Source organism: Panthera onca, chromosome C1 (assembly GCF_046562875.1).
Source record: "Panthera onca isolate mPanOnc1 chromosome C1, mPanOnc1 haplotype 2, whole genome shotgun sequence".
NCBI classification, from domain to species: domain Eukaryota; kingdom Metazoa; phylum Chordata; class Mammalia; order Carnivora; family Felidae; genus Panthera; species Panthera onca.
Genome location: NC_138346.1, coordinates 35,681,767 through 35,698,984, shown reverse-complemented (window position 1 = coordinate 35,698,984; position 17,218 = coordinate 35,681,767). Strand labels below are relative to the sequence as shown.

At 39.6% G+C, this 17,218-nt stretch overlaps 1 protein-coding gene and 1 long non-coding RNA gene across 8 annotated transcripts in view; one reads left to right on the top strand and one right to left on the bottom strand.

Moving 5' to 3' along the window:
- Positions 1-17,218, top strand: part of SPATS2L (spermatogenesis associated serine rich 2 like) — a 165,885-nt gene that overhangs the window by 43,204 nt on the left and 105,463 nt on the right. The window lies entirely within an intron of this gene.
- Positions 10,086-16,118, bottom strand: LOC132671740 (uncharacterized). Its single transcript, XR_009607240.3, has 3 exons — positions 16,045-16,118; positions 10,854-10,941; positions 10,086-10,754 (listed from the first exon to the last, which is right to left on the bottom strand). It is a non-coding gene; the product is annotated as an uncharacterized LOC132671740 (long non-coding RNA).

The following is a 17,218-nucleotide window of genomic DNA, read 5'->3' as shown; positions in this document are numbered from 1 at the left end:
GGTCTCAGTCTCCTCTGGAGAGTCAGTTGCCACTCTTCAGTTTGCCTTCCATCTTCCCAAATTGTGTCCCATCTTGGCCATTTGTGTCTCCTTGCCCATTTGTTGTTCCTTTTGGACTTTTACCATTTATATTTATTTCTCACCATCCTAGTAGGTTTTGGAAGGAAGCAGAGATCAGCATATCTATTAACCACCTTCTCCCAACCCCCCAGAATGTTTGTAGCCTCCCTTTTTGGTGTATTGTCCAAAATTTCATCTCTCTTAATAGAAGGATGGACTAACAGGAACCATTAGGTCTAACATGGACCTAAAGCCTGGTGAATAAGGATTGACCAGGGATGACTGCACTTAATTTTTTTTTTTTTTTTTTTTTTTAATGAGTGTTCCAGACCTTGGCCTTCAGCTACAGAGAGCGGGTTAAGGAAATCTCTCAATACTGATGTGTGAGGCGTTGCCCCCAGCAACAAACACACCATATGTTCAGTCACTACCAAGAACCTCCCAAAAAATAAATCTCAGGTTTTGTGTTATCACTAAAAATTAACCTCACAGCATGGTTCACAATCATGTTTATGAAAGTGTTTTGAAAATGAAATGCACCACTATGAAATCAATGGATGGAAATCAATGAGAACTCTGAGAGAGAGGCGGATTTGTATATTTCTTCTGTAGCTGAGTGCTTGCTGGGAGGAAGTGCCAAACAACTCTCTCAGTGTTTTGTGTTTTTAGAGGCACTAACCAGCAATAGAAAGCCTTCCCACAAGTGTGCACATATCAGGGATGCAGGGGAACAAATATGTGCTAAGTGAATACACTTAACGTATGGTAGTGGATTTTTGTGACTGAAGCAACATGTTTGCAGTAAAAACATTTGAAGGCAAGACACTTTTCAAAATCCTGAGAAGTTAAAATTAAATGAGTGGCACATATTTTATTTTGCCAAGGACTAAAATTTTCCATTAAAAAATAAATATATTAGCCTTTCAGTAACTTTTCTCCAACATCTGATGTATTTTGGTTAATACTACTTTATTCCTGGTGCTCTGACATGCATAATTGTTACCAAAGGGACTCACTAATACTGTATTCAGAATTGATGACTGATTTACATAGCCTTAAACTGAAAGGTGAGGCATAAAAATTTTTGCATTTACCCCTTCCCCCATTCCTCCAGTGGGAGATTATAAATTGAGCTTTTGCTTTAATACCACTCCAGTTCAGCCTTGTAAAAACATAGCTAACAATAATGTAGACTTTAGTGTGAAGTAGCCCTGTGGACTGCATTCAGGATGTACTGGATTCTAGAAATACCTAAAGAGCTTGGTTATAAATCCCTGCCCCTTGACGTTGTTCTTTAAGAGGGTAAATCTAGTTCAGTATTGTTCAATTAATGGTTGCTTTCTATTACCTTTTAATGGATTCTGAGAATGTTGTCCTATCTCTTCTCCAGTGTATTTGGCTACCTTTCTGGTTTGGGTAGTTTCCCATTTCAGTGTACATCTCAAGTGTTAAGTGTATGTTCTTTTTTTTTTTTTTTAATTTTTTGAACGTTTATTCATTTTTGAGAGACAGAGACAGAGCACAAGCGGGGGAGGGGCAAAGAGCGAGGGAGACACAGAATCTGAAGCAGGCTCCAGATTCTGAGTTGTTAGCCCAGAGCCTGACGCGGGGCTCAAACCCACGAATCATGAGATAATGACTTGAACTGAAGTCGAATTGCTTAACCAACTGAGCCACCCAGGCGCCCCTATGTGTATGTTCTTGAAGAAAGAACCAGAGACTAATGTGTTTCTGTGTCCCCCCTCTTGGCGTTTTGTTAGTGCCTAGCTGATGAGACAACGCCTCATGGTTTATAACCAAAAGAGAAGCATGCTGCATTTGTATTCAGAGTTTGTTTTCTTGTGTGAGCAAAACTGCCGATTTAAGGACAATAGAAAAGGGCATACACTTAAAGACATAAAATGAGTTTTGCATGCTCTCTATAAAATGCAAAACGTTTTGGTTTTGAAGCTGCTGTATAACCAGCAGAAGCTAAAACAACAAGTAAAGGCAAACAAGCAGTGTTTCTCTTAAACATCATTCCAAATAACTGGTTTAACTAGTTTTCCCCCACTCTATTGATCAGTTGCTCTGGCCTCGTACAGATGCAGCTATGGAATGCTCTTGTGAACCTGCTGCCTTTTTTTTTTTTTTAAACCCTTGGCTTTAGAATAGCTGGATTTAATGGCAGGGGGCCTCAGCCTCTGTTCCTGAAGGCTGTTTTCCTCCCACTCCCTTGGAGAGGGAAGCATGATTAATTTCTCCCCTTCCCTTTTGATTATAGGAAAAATCGGGTACAACGTTACTCAGTGCCAGCACACCTGAATTCAGGGGGCAGCTCCCCAGACAATTGCTCTCTTGTTCCTTAGTCTCATGGGCCTGGGGAGCAGAGAGGGCGAAAGGGTAATGAATTCCTCTAGGTGGTGATAAGAGCTACATTCCAAGAGGATTAACAGCACAAAAAGCCAGCTTCTAGGAGGAAAAAAAACTGAAAAAGCGGGGGAGGGGGAACACCCACATTGACACACAAACATAGGGGCACAGTGAGCTCTTTCGTGTGTGCTCAAAGCCACATTCCAATTTTAGCTGTCAGAAAACGAAGCTACTTTGACGAGAGCATCTACAGGTTGTACATGGCAGAGATGGTCTTTAAAAAGGCTTGGGATCATACTTGGTTTGCAGAAGGGGACTGTGGTCATATCCTCTGCTTTACCATAAGAATTACATCCAGCTACCATCAAGTACCTTCTTAATCATAAACATTTTCAAAATACCTTGATTTCAGACTTTTCAACCTAGAGGAGCAGAGAAGAGGGGAAGAAGAAGTCCGTGTAATTTGTTAACCACATCTGAGAATGGTTCTGCAAATGGAAATTTGGCCCCATTTAAACTTTGCTCAAACAGCATGATCACTGCATTGAAATGTGGGATCTTGCTTGTGCAACTCAAGTGGAGGCCCCTTGTATGTGTTTCAATGGATATATTTGGTGAAACGTAAAGGCAGTATCATTCCTGTGTGCTAATCAAGGGCCAGAACCAACCCACACACATCTGCCTAGCGATTCCTCACTGCTGTTATGAAAATAAACCTCTCATTTTTTTATAGGAAGTCACTACCCCCAAAGGAGAAAATGAGAGCATGTGGATGTAGTCCCTGATTTTCTCACTTCTAACCCTTAACCACCCCACACCCCAGTTGCTGCAATCCCCCAAATGTTCAAAATTTAAATCTAAACACTCCTTGTCTTGTCATATCCCCTCTTGCACACACACACAATCTTAGTTTAGTTTATCTGCCAAAAAATAATTCTGAAGGTGTTTCCTAATCAGACACATTTCTTGAAAAATAAACATATAATCAATTCTTATTGAAGCAGTGACTTTTACAAGTACTGTGCTGTAACCATAAATACATCACACCATTGTAGGAAACTACAGCTTTTACATTTTCTTGTCTGAACTCTGCTCCTCTTTTTAGTGAGAACATTCCATAAATATCCAAGTGGACCTTGGGTAAAGATGCTCAATCCACATTTTGCATGGCAGAGTCCATTGGAAATCTACCCTCTTGATGTCAGTACAGGCTTAATGAAGTTAAACATTTGCCTAGTGAATTTGTTTTTGAGAGGAGTTACTTCAGGAAGGCATGTTGGAACAGATCTAAGCTTAGCTAACCATGAGTAATTCTTTGCCTATGTCCATAATTTTAACAATGTGAATCATTAGCTCAGACCCTCTCTTTATCCCAAAGAAGAAAAAATGCATTGGCCAAGACCATGAATTTTAGTGAAGGCTCTTTGTTCTTAGTAGAAAAGAATGTTGATGTTCCTCACCTTTGTACGATGAGATGACTTTAGCGTTAGCCTCATGACCCTAGAAATGGAGCCTCAGGTGTTACACAGTGTAACCAGCCCTAGTAAAGAGCCACACTGGGCAGTTTCCATCTTGCCTATGCACTTTGGTCACATGCCTCTGGAGTCCTCACCAAAGTGATGCCAAGGATTCTTGTTACTATCCCTTCTTCCCATTTTGAGGGGTAGTTTGTGGAAAATATAAGTGGCTTTAACTGTAGATAGGTTTTAAAGTGCTTTCTGGGATACACAAGAAAATGCTTTTCAATTGAGTTTGTTAGTCATTTGCTGTGACCAAACAAACCAGATTTTAGCAACAGAGGCACTACCTTTCACGTCTTGCCAGGGTTGTGTTTTGTAGCTAAACATGACATTTAGGAAATGTCAACTCTGAATGACTTTTTAAAAAATTGTAGTAAAGTATATGGTTGGATATACGTACAATCCCTGACTTACAAGAACTTGACAAACAAGTTTCCAGTAGACATAAAAGGCTGCCCTTCTTCCCTCTCTCCCCTTTCAGGATCCCTTTCATTTCTCCTCTTTGCCCTACTACCCACCTTCCTCCTGTCCCCCCTCAGTGCCAGGCCATTTCAACACTGCTATGGAGACCGCCTGTGGAAAAACTTGGCTCTTCTGGAAAAAGCTTGGTTTCTATAGAAAAAAAGTGGAAGAAGAAGCTATATATACAGTAGGCACAACTGGGCCTGGCCCCAGAGATAGCTCCTGGGGAGGACCAGGTGGATTCACCAATATTTTCTTTAATGTGGCATGATTCCTTTTAATTTCATTTACTTCTATTCATCTTGACTTAAAAGTATCCTTTTTTTTTTTTTTTTTTTTTTACGATCTAGATGTTTTTGAGAGAGTTGAGGAAAACCACCTTTGTTCATTTATATGTTCATGTGGATTGGGTCAGGCTATAGTGACCCCACATACAGACACACAACCCTTGTGTATGTTTAGTGCTTTCTGTCTCACTGTTTACAAAAGGTTTCCACACACACATTTGTTCTTCAGCTGCTTTACAAATGGTGAGACAGACTCAGAGAACTTGAAATATTTGAGCTGCTAGAAGCAGAACTAAAAACTGCAAATTTAAATTCTGAATTTAGTTCTCCTTCCATTCCATATTCCATTGTGTGTGTCAATATTTTTATGCATGTATGTGTTTTTGTATATGCACACATGTGCACACATCTCTGCCTTTTTAAATAGTGAAGCAAACCCATGGGCAGATGATTAAGAAACAATACAATGCAGAGAATCTCAACCATCTCTCATCTTGATATGCTGCTGTTTTATAAGATTCTTATACCTGGATGGTGAAAATTAGATAACTGGGCTTTATTTCAAGAGCTTTAGAGATTTGAGAGTATTGTGTGTGCCTAGAAAACATACTTAAAAACCTGAATGTTAAGGTTTTACAACTTGACTAAGAAATAGCTATGTAACCATTAATTAAAAAATTAATAACATTCATGAAATATATTTTTATTAACAGGCCTAATCCCAACACTCATAGTATTTTTCCATCTGTGGTTTTGAATTCCTTATATACAGTAAGTCATTCCACTCTTGGTTAATGGGTATTACTTGTATCTACAGAGTGTATTTGAATTCCATACCAGGAAGCCAGGTTCATTAGATATTTTCATGTGTTAACCTTCTGATCAGGGTTTAAATAACAGAGTTCTGAAACTGAAAATGATGAAACATGCAGAAAAGCACATTTTACAGGTCTATTTATAGTCATAATAATGAGAGTTCTAAACAGATTGTTTCGCTGGCAATGAACATACAATGGGGACATCATAAGAGATGAACTAGTGCCATTTTCTGAGATAGAAAATTCTCACATTTTACATAAAGCCAGAAGTAAAAATGGTTTCCAAGAAAAAACATGTGTTAAGAATTATAAGTGTTTAGCTTAGAAGGAGGGAAAAAAATTGGGTTATCACAAACATTGCTTTTTTTCCTCCCAAAGTATAGAAACAGTTTCCATTCTCTAACTCCATGATGTCATACTCTGAATAAGAAATGGTGAAGGAAATGGAATTATGCAAATGAATGATAAACTTGTTATCAATCAGATTTAATAGGAAATGAAAATCTGAAGAGTGTGGTAAATAGCTAATAAAGCCTTAAGGATCATGCGATTATTATTTGTTAGAATCTTGTTTATGATTAAAATTATGTAAACTTCTACCTAAATGTTTTTTTCAAACTATAGCAATTGTCTTCCAGCATTCTTCATAGATGTTGAATTTTTGTTTCACTGATTTTTATTTTATGGCCAGGTTTTTGAGGACATATATCTACCCCTCTCATCTGCCTCACCAGGATAGTTTACCCCTATTCCTGCTGGTCCTCCCAATGGCAGTATCTATAGAATTACGCCTGGACTCTGCTGCAGTCTTTAGCATTGCTGGCCAAGTGAGACCACTGAGAAATGAAGCCAAACCCAATGTCATGAAAAGACTTCTTCCTGTCTGAACCTGGCAGAAGTTTATAGGCTGTAAATCTCAGCTCACCCTCTCACTTTCTTTGGAGGCAGGTAGGCATCTATAGAGACCAGCAACGTCTGCCTTTTGAAAGCTACTATGTAACTGATGTGATTTTTTTTATTATTAAATACCTCTTTTCTTAGTTTAAACATGATTTTAAAAGCCTACCCAGACCAAATTATTTTTTCCGTACTTTAATACATCTTGGCTAAATTTTAAAGCACAGGTTGTATTTTATATACAGTGACTAGAGTTTCAGTCCATTTACATGCAAGTAGACCATCATAATGTTAACTGTGAACTAACATTGGGTTTAAAGTCTTCGTAGTTAATTTTAGAGCAGTGGTATATATGCAGGAGCAGTACCTGTCTCAGAGTGCATGGCAGACATCATGTTTGAGAGATGACAAGGATAATCAGTTTGACTTCATAGCTGAAGGCACCCAGGCACACAGAGCCAGGGAGAGACTTACTTAACCACTGAGACAAGGAAACTGCCCTCATGTCAAGCAGCTAATGTCTTGTCACTTGCCAAACATTCCTGCTACAGATTCATGTTCTGAAATCTTCATGAACCAACTAGACTAACAAACTGTGTGGTCTGGATTAAATAATATCTGCCAAAAAAGAAAGAAGTGAAGTTAGCCAGAAGGCCAGATGGCAGCTGTATTTTCTGCAGAACTCCATTTGGAAAGTAAGCTTTATGTAATTTTTGGTCATTTCTTCCCATCTTAGGAGAGACTGTTTTCAGAATAAGTCACACAGGTTTCAAAAGATGAACTGCATGGACATAGACACATCATATAACCTGTCCACAGGATTATAGCTATTTGACAAAAAAGCTTGGTTTCTTTTCTTTCCAGCATTGTTATCTGTTCTATCCTCTATCCTTTTTTATTATTCAGCTGTCTGAATTACCCCAGAGTAAACTCCATAGCTTAGAATAATGTGGAGTTCACATATAGGAATAAACGTGGCTGAAAAGGTCATGAACTTATTACTAGTCTTCACTTTGTGGTTGACTGGATTGTTCAGTTGTGTGTGGGAAACCAGTTGTTGTCAACTACATACACACAAACATGATGTTTCCTTTTTCTTCAAGGCCAAGTGCCATTTCTCAATTGCATCTTCCAGCAAACTTAGTAAGTAGTACCTTGGACTCATGAAAATTTAGTCCGTGTTCCATGTTTCAGCATTTTACTTTGAGGTTACAGGGTGAGCCTCAAGCATTTAAATAGGAACAGAGACACATCAATTCACACTGGGAGGGGCGCCTGGGTGGCTCAGTCAGTTGAGCGTCCGACTTTGGCTCAGGTCGTGATCTCACGGTTTGTGAGTTCGAGCCCTGCATCGGGCTCTGTGCTGACAGGTCAGAGCCTGGAGCCTGCTTCTGCTTCTGTGTCTCCCTCTCTCTCTGCCCCTAAGCCACTCACATTCTGTCTCTGTCAAAAATAAATAAACATTAAAAAAAATTTTAATTCACACTGGGATTACTTACCATAGCAAATCAAGATAGAGGAAAATTTCCAGAAATCAAGTAAGATTGTTCATTTTCCAAATGGTGGGATCATCTCTAGACATATTTGGTTTCTTCTCTTTCTTCCTTCATATCTTATTGGTTATGAAGGTTTGATCATATTCTTTCTAATTGACTATTTGTTTCATACTTTCTTTTCCCTTATCTCCTTCATCACTCTAGCCAGACTTTCATGGTCTCATTCTAGACTCTTCAGAGCTGCTCTAACCAAATGCAAATATTGTTCCATCTGATATGCCTCCTAACCCCAGTCTGATCTTCATAAAAGATCTTTAAAGCATCCAGAAGTTCCATATTTTGTTCTTACAGGGAATCAGATGCTGATATATCTGCCTAGATTTCATGGCCCAGAGCCACCTTCTCACTTCTCTCTCTCTTCCAATAACCAACTTCATTTCCTGCTCCTTCACATTATGTGGTTCTGAAGCCAGTGTCTGATGAAAGCCAACCTCTATCCCATTTCTGTGATGTCTGGTCTTGGAATAAAGTGTTCCAAGATAAGTCTCACTTGGAATATCCTTCCCTTTTTCCTTCTAGATCAATAAACATCCTATTCATCCACTTTCTCCTTCCAAGTCAGTTCAACACATTCTTCCTGAGGATGCACCATTAAATAGAAATTGTCCTTACTACGCATGGTGAGGAGTGCAAGGCTGTGTGAAACAGAGTCCCTGCTGTGCTGCCTGAATCTGTCTGGACTGCTCCAGACCTCCAGATTCTTCTTCTCCAGACTTGTGTAGTACTTCAAGTCTAGACCGGTGGGCTACAGAGTGGACTGCTCAAAATAATCCACTGGTGTGCAGGAAGAAAGTACTAGAACTTAACATTTACATTTTTTCACCTCATTTCAAATTTCTATCTTAGAGTATTTTTATAAAGTATATATTAGTACAAAGGTACATGGTTAACGTTTACAAATAAATAGTATACACATATTAGATGTCCATGTGCAAGCATTTTTACTAATGGAGTGAATGATCGAAAAATATAGATTGTTGCCTGGGTGGCTTATTCGGTTAAGCATCCAACTCTTAATTCCAGCTGAGGTCATGATCTCACTGTCATGAGATCGAGCCCCACATTGGGCTACATACTGGGCATGGAGCCTGCTTAAGATTCTCTCTCTCTCTCTCTCTCTCTCTCTCTCTCTCTCTCTCTCTCTCAAAAAAAAAAAAAAAAATAGAGGCTCAAATTCAGAACTTTCTTTGGGGTTTTAGGAGGTCGGCAAACTGGCCCACCCAGGTCCATTTATTCTCTCATTCAAAAACTATTTGCTAATCCCCTAGAGTGTGTCAAGCAGTATGGAGAGAGAGAAGTCAGGTAAGAGGAGATCAAAATGTCTGCATTATTTCTGATAGATGCTCACTGGAAAATGTAGCTTTATATCAGGGCCAGGATGGTTTGCTAATACTTCACCCCTGCAGTAAGCAGACCCAGTCACAGGCAAAGTGGGCAATTACAGCACAGTTTCTACCTCCCTCCTTCCTAGCCTGGGCAGGGCCTTTGACCAGAGCTTTTACTGCTTGACCAAGAGCAGCTAAGAAGTCATCCTCTTTGTATGCAGGCGGAAAGATCCTAACAGGGGAGAGAGGGAGGGAGTTGAGTGGGATATGCTCAGTTTATTCTTTTAAATGCACTTACGAGATAAGCCACTTCTTCACAGGGGAGGGAAAGTAGGTAACAGGTGCAGAGAGATCACGGTGTTTCTCTAATATAGGGGTCCCTCCTGACAAATACACCACTGTCTTTTTTGGCTTTTATCACCTCTTAATAAATAAGATTTTTCTCTTGTTTCAAATGTATCTCCCTAAAAAGGAGCACTCTTTTCACTGAAAGTACAAGCAAAACACATAAAACCTGTTGACAGGATTTTGAATTGAGTGTTTGAAGGCCTAAGATGTATCTGGACTGAGGCCTAGAACCTGATGCCATTATATGGCCCTTCCCCAGAGTTCTCGATCTGATTTCCCAACCCTGCATTAGAACAGAATGCGTGTGTGTGTGTGTGTGTGTGTGTGTGTGTGTGTGTGTGTGTGTTTGAAAAGAATGGCGTGGCTGTCAGTCTTATCTGGATATATTGTAAAACTCTTTTCCTAGCTCTCCCTCCCTATTCCCCACCATACACGCACACACGCACACTCACATGCACACGCATGTGCATATGGTTCCCTAACATTAAATTTTGCAGTTTGGAGCACATAGTGGGATGAAAGACCCACTATGATGGTGGTGGTGATGAAAGGTGAAGGCATGTGGTCTGGGAAACAAAGCAAAGAGAAACAAAAGCTTATTGCTTCTCATTGTTTGTAAGCAGAAGGTAATTTAATGTCATTCTAGAAAGAGGAAGGGAGAAGGAGAGAGATGCATTGAAAGCACACTCCATCTTGGAGTGAGGGACTTCGTTAAGGTCCATTCTAGTCCATCCTCGCTCCTCCTGCCTGCGCTCACAGGGCAAAACTCTAACATGACATTCTGGAAAATTAAAATCTATCCAGTTTTTAAATACTTACAGAGAAAGACTTTACAGCCTCCCCTCAATAACTAATTATTCAAATGATTAAACATAAGCTCGGATAGCACTTTTCTCCAAACTGTCAATACATTCTTGCTTCAGTTTAAAATGGTTTCCTTTCCATAGTGGAAGAGACAGTTCATCACCATCTTCTGTGTGATACAGCAATATTAAGTTGACCACTAGATTTACAACTGAGCAAGTCAATCCAGTGCCATCATATACTTCTTTTTGTTTACTTTGAATCTTCTGGGTGGTGCCTCTCTGTATCCTCTTCAGTTTTTCACACCCTGATTTAGTTGTGGAAACTAAACAAAAGAATTATATGGTGGTTTCTGTGTGTTTCTGTGTGTGTATCCCAAGTAGTCAGCTTGAAACAAATTCAGTGCTAATTTACAGCTTCTTACCTGTGCATTTTGATTTCTTTGGGGTATTTGGACATTAATACATAATTCTTTAGGATACAGAAATCTTCTTAATCCAAAAATGTGAATCCTGGAAATTTTAGGAAGGTCAGTGAAGGAAATTTTTGAGTAAATATTAGTTAGGATTTTCTGCTGTGGTAAAAGCAAAACAACAGTGGCTTCAAAATGTACAAATCAGTTTGTCCCTGTTTAAGTGTTCCTCAGCATGCAGACTGACATAGAGGCTCTACGCTGAAGGGGACTAGTCTTCTTATCTCGTTGCTCTGTCATCCTGTCTTTATGGCTTCCATTTCAAGATATTGTCACCCTTTAGCTGTCAAGAGGGGGCGAGAGGGAGAGGAAACCACATCTCTCGTTTTAAGGGGACAACCAAGAAGTTGTGCATTTCCCTTCCATTCACATCCAACTGGCCAGAACGAAGCTGCATGAGCATACTGACTGAGCTGCAAGGGAGGCTGGAAAATACTCCGGGTCCTCAGGTGCCCAGGTAGGACTTCACAGTTCTAGTACTAAAGAGAGAAGGAGAGAATGGATAATGGGGATAACAGCCCTGCCCCTGGCTTTGTAGATAGATCCAGCCTGAGAAGCATGCTTTGACCATGAATTCAGTGAGGGGACTCTTAAGTGGTGTAGAAAATACCCAAGGATGTGAAGAAGGAGAGAATCTTCTCTGCCATAGAATAGCCCAGTCTGCTGGGTCATATCGGCATTGCAACCTAGTGGATCTCAGGCTTGGCATTCAGTAATAAAGGTACACCTCTCCTGCTACTAGGAGTGAAGTTGAAACTTACTTAACTCCGAGAATATTCTTTGGCTTCTGTACAACCTAATTAAAATAGTTTATCTAGGGGCAACTGGGTGGCTCAGTCAGTTGAGCATCCGACTTGGGCTCAGGTCGTGATCTCACAGTTCATGAGTTCAAGACCTGCATCAGGCTCACTGCTGTCAGCGCAGAGCCTGCTTTGGATCCTCTGTCTCCCTCTCTGTCTCTACCCCTGCCCTACATGCGCTCTTTCTCTCTATCAGAAAAATAAATTTAATAAATAGATTATCTAAGTGAAGTTTCCAAACTAACTAGGTTCGGCATAAAACCAAGATCACAGCTTTGCTCGGTTACTCTCTTTTCAGGACACAGAAACCACACTGCTCTATTGCCCCTCGATCTAGGTCATCCTATTAGTTTAAGGTATTGCTACATTTCCATGAAAGAGTCAGTAACATATATTTGAGGACTGTAATGAAAAAAAAAATAAAACTTTTTAAATGATAGTAAATGAAAATTTTAACTTAAAAAAATTGTACTACCCCATTGTAAGATCTGCATCACTTTACGAATGTTCTAGGAAAATAACCATAAAAAGACATTTTGCTGATTACAATGCTATACATACTCCATCTGGGACTTGCAAGTCGTATTTGTTTACTCGATTAGCCAGGCGCTTTTTCCTGTTAGTGTCCACATTCATCTTTTTCAAATGTAAACCTGGTTTTCATCTCAGCCTGATAAGACCAACCTGGATTTTGACAGTCACACTGATTTTATCTATTTAAACTGCTAGAAGCAAAATCTGACTTTGTTCCTGGCTTTTGTTATTGAGAAAAGTAATAAAAACCAGGGCAGAATTAGATCAGGGACATCCATTATTTTAACCAGGAACAAAAAATAAATATATAGCTTTACCTAAGTATTGGATTAATTTAAGTATATGGGGATGTTAAAAATTGCATTCAAAATATGTTTCTCAGCTGATTATTTATTTGATGTACACATTTAACATTTCTATCGTCTCTTGTAGAAATAATAATATAATAATAATGAAAACTCTCATGTGTTGAGTTTTCAGTATGCACTTGCCCTGCACAAATTTTTCTGTGCTCGGTGCTTAAGCCTTGAATCCATTCCATTCAAACTACATGGCTGCTGACACAGCAGAGGAAGGAAAGCCAAGGAGCTTTGGGTGGAAGATAAACAGCAGTTCTAGCTCAGTATTAATACTCCCAGTTGAATAGATTGTGCATTCTCAACAGGTGCTACATTACCCCCAAGAGGGTGAAAACTGGCTCTTGAGGCGTGAAAGAATCAGATATTATGGCTGAAGTCAGAGCGTGGGGGGGAATTGTGACAGTGGAAGAACAATCAGAGAGATGCCACAATGCTGGCTTTGAAGATGAAGGGGTACAGGAGCTAAACCATGGAGATGAGCCATAGAATCTGGAAAAGGTAAGGAAGCAGATCCTCCTCTGGAACTTCCAGAGAGGAATGCAGCCTGGTGACACCTTGATTTTAGCCCAGTGAGATCCATGTTGGATTTCTGACCTACAGAACTGTAAAGATAATAAATAAATTTGTGTTCCTTAAAGCCCCTAAATTTGTGCTAGTTTATTATAGCAGCAATAACAAACTAGTACACCAGTTTCCTCCCTGTTCAAGAGAAGGATAGAATGATCTATGTCACAGGTTTCTTGTAAGCATTAAATAAAATAATCCATGAGAAGTACTTAGCATCAGGAGCATAGGGACATCCTGGCCTTGCCAGTATTCAGATGAGCAAGGTTTGCATTCTGAGTGTACTTTTCCCATGTTGATGTTGCTGATAGATTTCTTTCTTTATGTCAATGACAACAGTCAAGTTTTATGCTGGCCCTGTCACTTTAAAAGGATTTTGTAGATTTCTCCTCAGATCCATGATAATATTGATTGTATATTTCAATTGTGGGAAATTCCATTTGCTAACTTCCGTGTACAACCAGCTCTTAGGTCCTTCCCTCAAAGCTGTTCTCTTCCTGTGTCTTCCCTCTCTTCTGCCCTGTCTGAAGTAATACCTGAAGCTTTGGTGGGGTCTGTGAAGAGGTAGAGGAGGAAATTCCCAGCAGTGGTAGAGAGGAGAGAAGGGCCAGCTACCAAGCACCCCAGTAAGGGAGGGGGAGTGCCATGTGGGACTTCCATTCCAGAAAGAGGCATTCCAAGTTAGAGCCTGGCTGGGCTGGGAAGGATGAACTCGGGTGTATTGTTTTCTTTTTTTTAACTTTAAGAAAGTGTGTGTGTGTGTGTGTGTGTGTGTGTGTGTGTGTGTGTGTGTTCTTACTTTTTTAACAACTAAGAAAATCCCTGCTGAAATGAGAATCTTCACAATGTAACATTCACTGACTTGCTTCATTAAGTGAGTTGGGTAGAGCCTAGTGTAAATGAAGTGAAGTCCACAGGTTTTTCTCTATCTTTGTCGAGTCAATTATTTTCACAGAGAACAGCTTTTGCGTTATTACAAGAAAAGAAACTAACAGTATTGTATTCTTAATACCCTGTGTAAAAACTCTGTGTGTTTACATATGTTACTTTTAACTCACAGCATTGCTGTGAAATAGATATTACTACTCTCATTTCCTGCTGAGGAAGAGGGAGTGTCCTCACAATATCATTATGGAGTAGATAAGTAGATATAATTAGCCCCATTTATAGCTAGGTGCTCAGGGACCCAGGGACGGTGGCATCTGTACTGGTTTGGCTGCAATAGCAGTGTGACTCTTGACTGGGACTGCTGCTAGCCTGTTGCCTATGCAGGACCTTTTGGTTGAGGCCATATTTTAAACCTTGGTTTTTAGTCTTCAAGGTCCATAAATTGGACTTTTTCTGTGAGCTCAGAGATGCTCAGACTCTACAGTGCACTAACAAAGTTTTTTTTTTTAATTTTTTTTTCAACGTTTTTTATTTATTTTTGGGACAGAGAGAGACAGAGCATGAACGGGGGAGGGGCAGAGAGAGAGGGAGACACAGAAATGGAAACAGGATCCAGGCTCCGAGCCATCAGCCCAGAGCCTGACACGGGGCTCGAACTCATGGACCGCGAGATCGTGACCTGGCTGAAGTCGGACGCTTAACCGACTGCGCCACCCAGGCGCCCCTGCACTAACAAAGTTTTAATAAGAATGATGGATCAGGGACACCTGGGTGGCTCAGTCAGTTCAGCATCTGACTCTTGGTTTCAGCTCAGGTCATGATCTCACGGTTCATGAGTTTGAGCCCTGCGTCAGGCTCAGTACTGGTGGTGCAGAGCCTGCTTGGGATCCTCTCTCTCTCCCTGTCTATCTCTCTGCCTCTCTGCCCCTCCCCTACTCTCTCTCTCTGTCTCTCTCTGTCTCTCTCAAAATAAATAAACTTTTAAAAAAAAGAATGATATATCAACCTTTATTATTGGGGCATTTATTTCTATCTAAGGATCAGGACATCCCCTTTCCAATATCAGGGGCTCATAGACTTCTCTTGCCCTCCACACCAGTCTGATCCCCACACTACCCTAGCATTCTTTCTGAAATGTACACCTGACCATTTCACTCCCATGCTTGTGACCCTTCAGGGACTACTTGCTACCCTCAAGATAAACTTGAGGCTCCATAACCTGATTCACAGACCTCTTTTTCTCTAGATTCATCTTTTTTCTCTTCATTTGGTTCTAGGGATACTGAACACCCTGTCAGGCCTGAATGTCTTTTGCATCTGGGTTTTGGTGTATTTTAATCCCTCTGCTGAGATCACGTTCTTCCCTTTTGTTCCCTCCTCACTGCACCCCATTCATTTGGATAATTCAGGGCCCAACTTAGATCTAACATCCATCTTGAAGGTTTCCTTGACCCTCCTGATCTTATTTGCCCCCCAAGTCAAAGTGCTCTAATAAAACCTTGTATATCCTCTATAATAGCATGTGTTGACTTGTGTCTTGTTTATTTGTCTGGTAACCCTCATCAGAATCAAAGTTCTCTGAGGCCAGAGTTTGTATTCCGCTCACTGTTTTTCTCCCTAGGTACTTGGTACAAGTCCATGTATATAGCAAGTTTTTGATAAAATGTTCTTGAATATATAAAGAACAGAAAACCTATATTCAAGTCCTGGCCCTGCCACTTTCTAGTTGTGTGACTTTTGACAAGTTCCTTATACACTTAGGGTCTCAGTTTCCAAATTTATAAAAAGAGAAATTTCACTGAGATGTTACAAAGTTCTCTTCAAACATGAACATACTGGGATTCTAATGCAACTCATTAGCTATCCAGAAACCATAAATCCACAATCAAAGTTTACAAATGACAAGTTGGGAGCATTTCCATGGACTTAATTTCTTGAACATGGATTGATTATTTCATTCCATTCACTTATATACATTAGTAGTCAATAGATTCATACCTGTTCTTATGTTGATATTTTTGTTCTTGACCCAAGGGTTTATTTTCTGAAGGATACTCTCTTCATCTTACACTGATTGATACAAACGAAAAGAGCCTCATAAGCCTGAGAAAATAACAAAGTCTGTGTATGTCTACTCTCTTATTCTTATGTCCATCTATTTTTGGGAGTTAATGAAACTTTTTGCTGTACTAAGAATTTCAAGTGAAGGTAATTAAAAAAAAAACTACTGGGTGAGAATAGTAGTTACAAATAAGAAAAAGATCTGCAATTTTTACTGATTATCCATGGACTTGAGTTGGTAATAGATATGATACCATATATAACTGTGTGAAATATTTGATATGAAAATAAAAGGAAAAAAGAGAACCACTAACATCCCCGTTGTAAAATTGTTAATGGCAAATGTAAACCATTGTAGTAACTCACACATGGTGTCTGTTAGGTTAACTTCCTGGTGAAGGAATCCATGTCAAACTACCAGATTGTATTTGTGCTTATATACTTTGGAGGTTGCTTTCTCCTACATTCCTAGCACTAATTATCATAGGAACCAGAATCTTAGTATATCTCAGATACTTCTTGCTAGTAAATTAAACATGTTTAGATATTTCATTTGTATATGTAATAATCTAAAGTAGTCATTTACTAAGAATTTCTATTGGTATAATTACTTTTTCCTAAAATTTCCTCTATATTTCCTGTAATTGTGAATAACTCAAACTTCAAAACAGACTTAAAATTTTTCAAAGTTAGTTCCTAAGCCTATTGCAAAGTCTTGATCAATATTATTGAAATGATACACCTACTGCGATAAAACATCAGTACTCTAAGTAAACTCACTACAAATGATTTTTATTTTCTGCTTTTAATTGAAAGTTTTCTGGCCCGATGCCGAATTCCTTTTATCTTTGGACAAAACTGTATTTGGCCTAGCTTATGGGCTAATTAGCATTAGGGTCTTTTCCCCTCTGTCTCCATTATTTTTATGCATTATTGCTTACTTAGCAATCCATGATGATCTCTGACCTCCTGACTCAGCAGAGCCCATTTCCAGGTCAGGTGGCCATGACCTCATGTAGACAGAGCAGTTTATTAGCAACACGCCAAGAAAACACCAAAGACAAATGGATTTGTTGTTCCTTTACTGACAAGTTACTCTGAGCTCAATTCA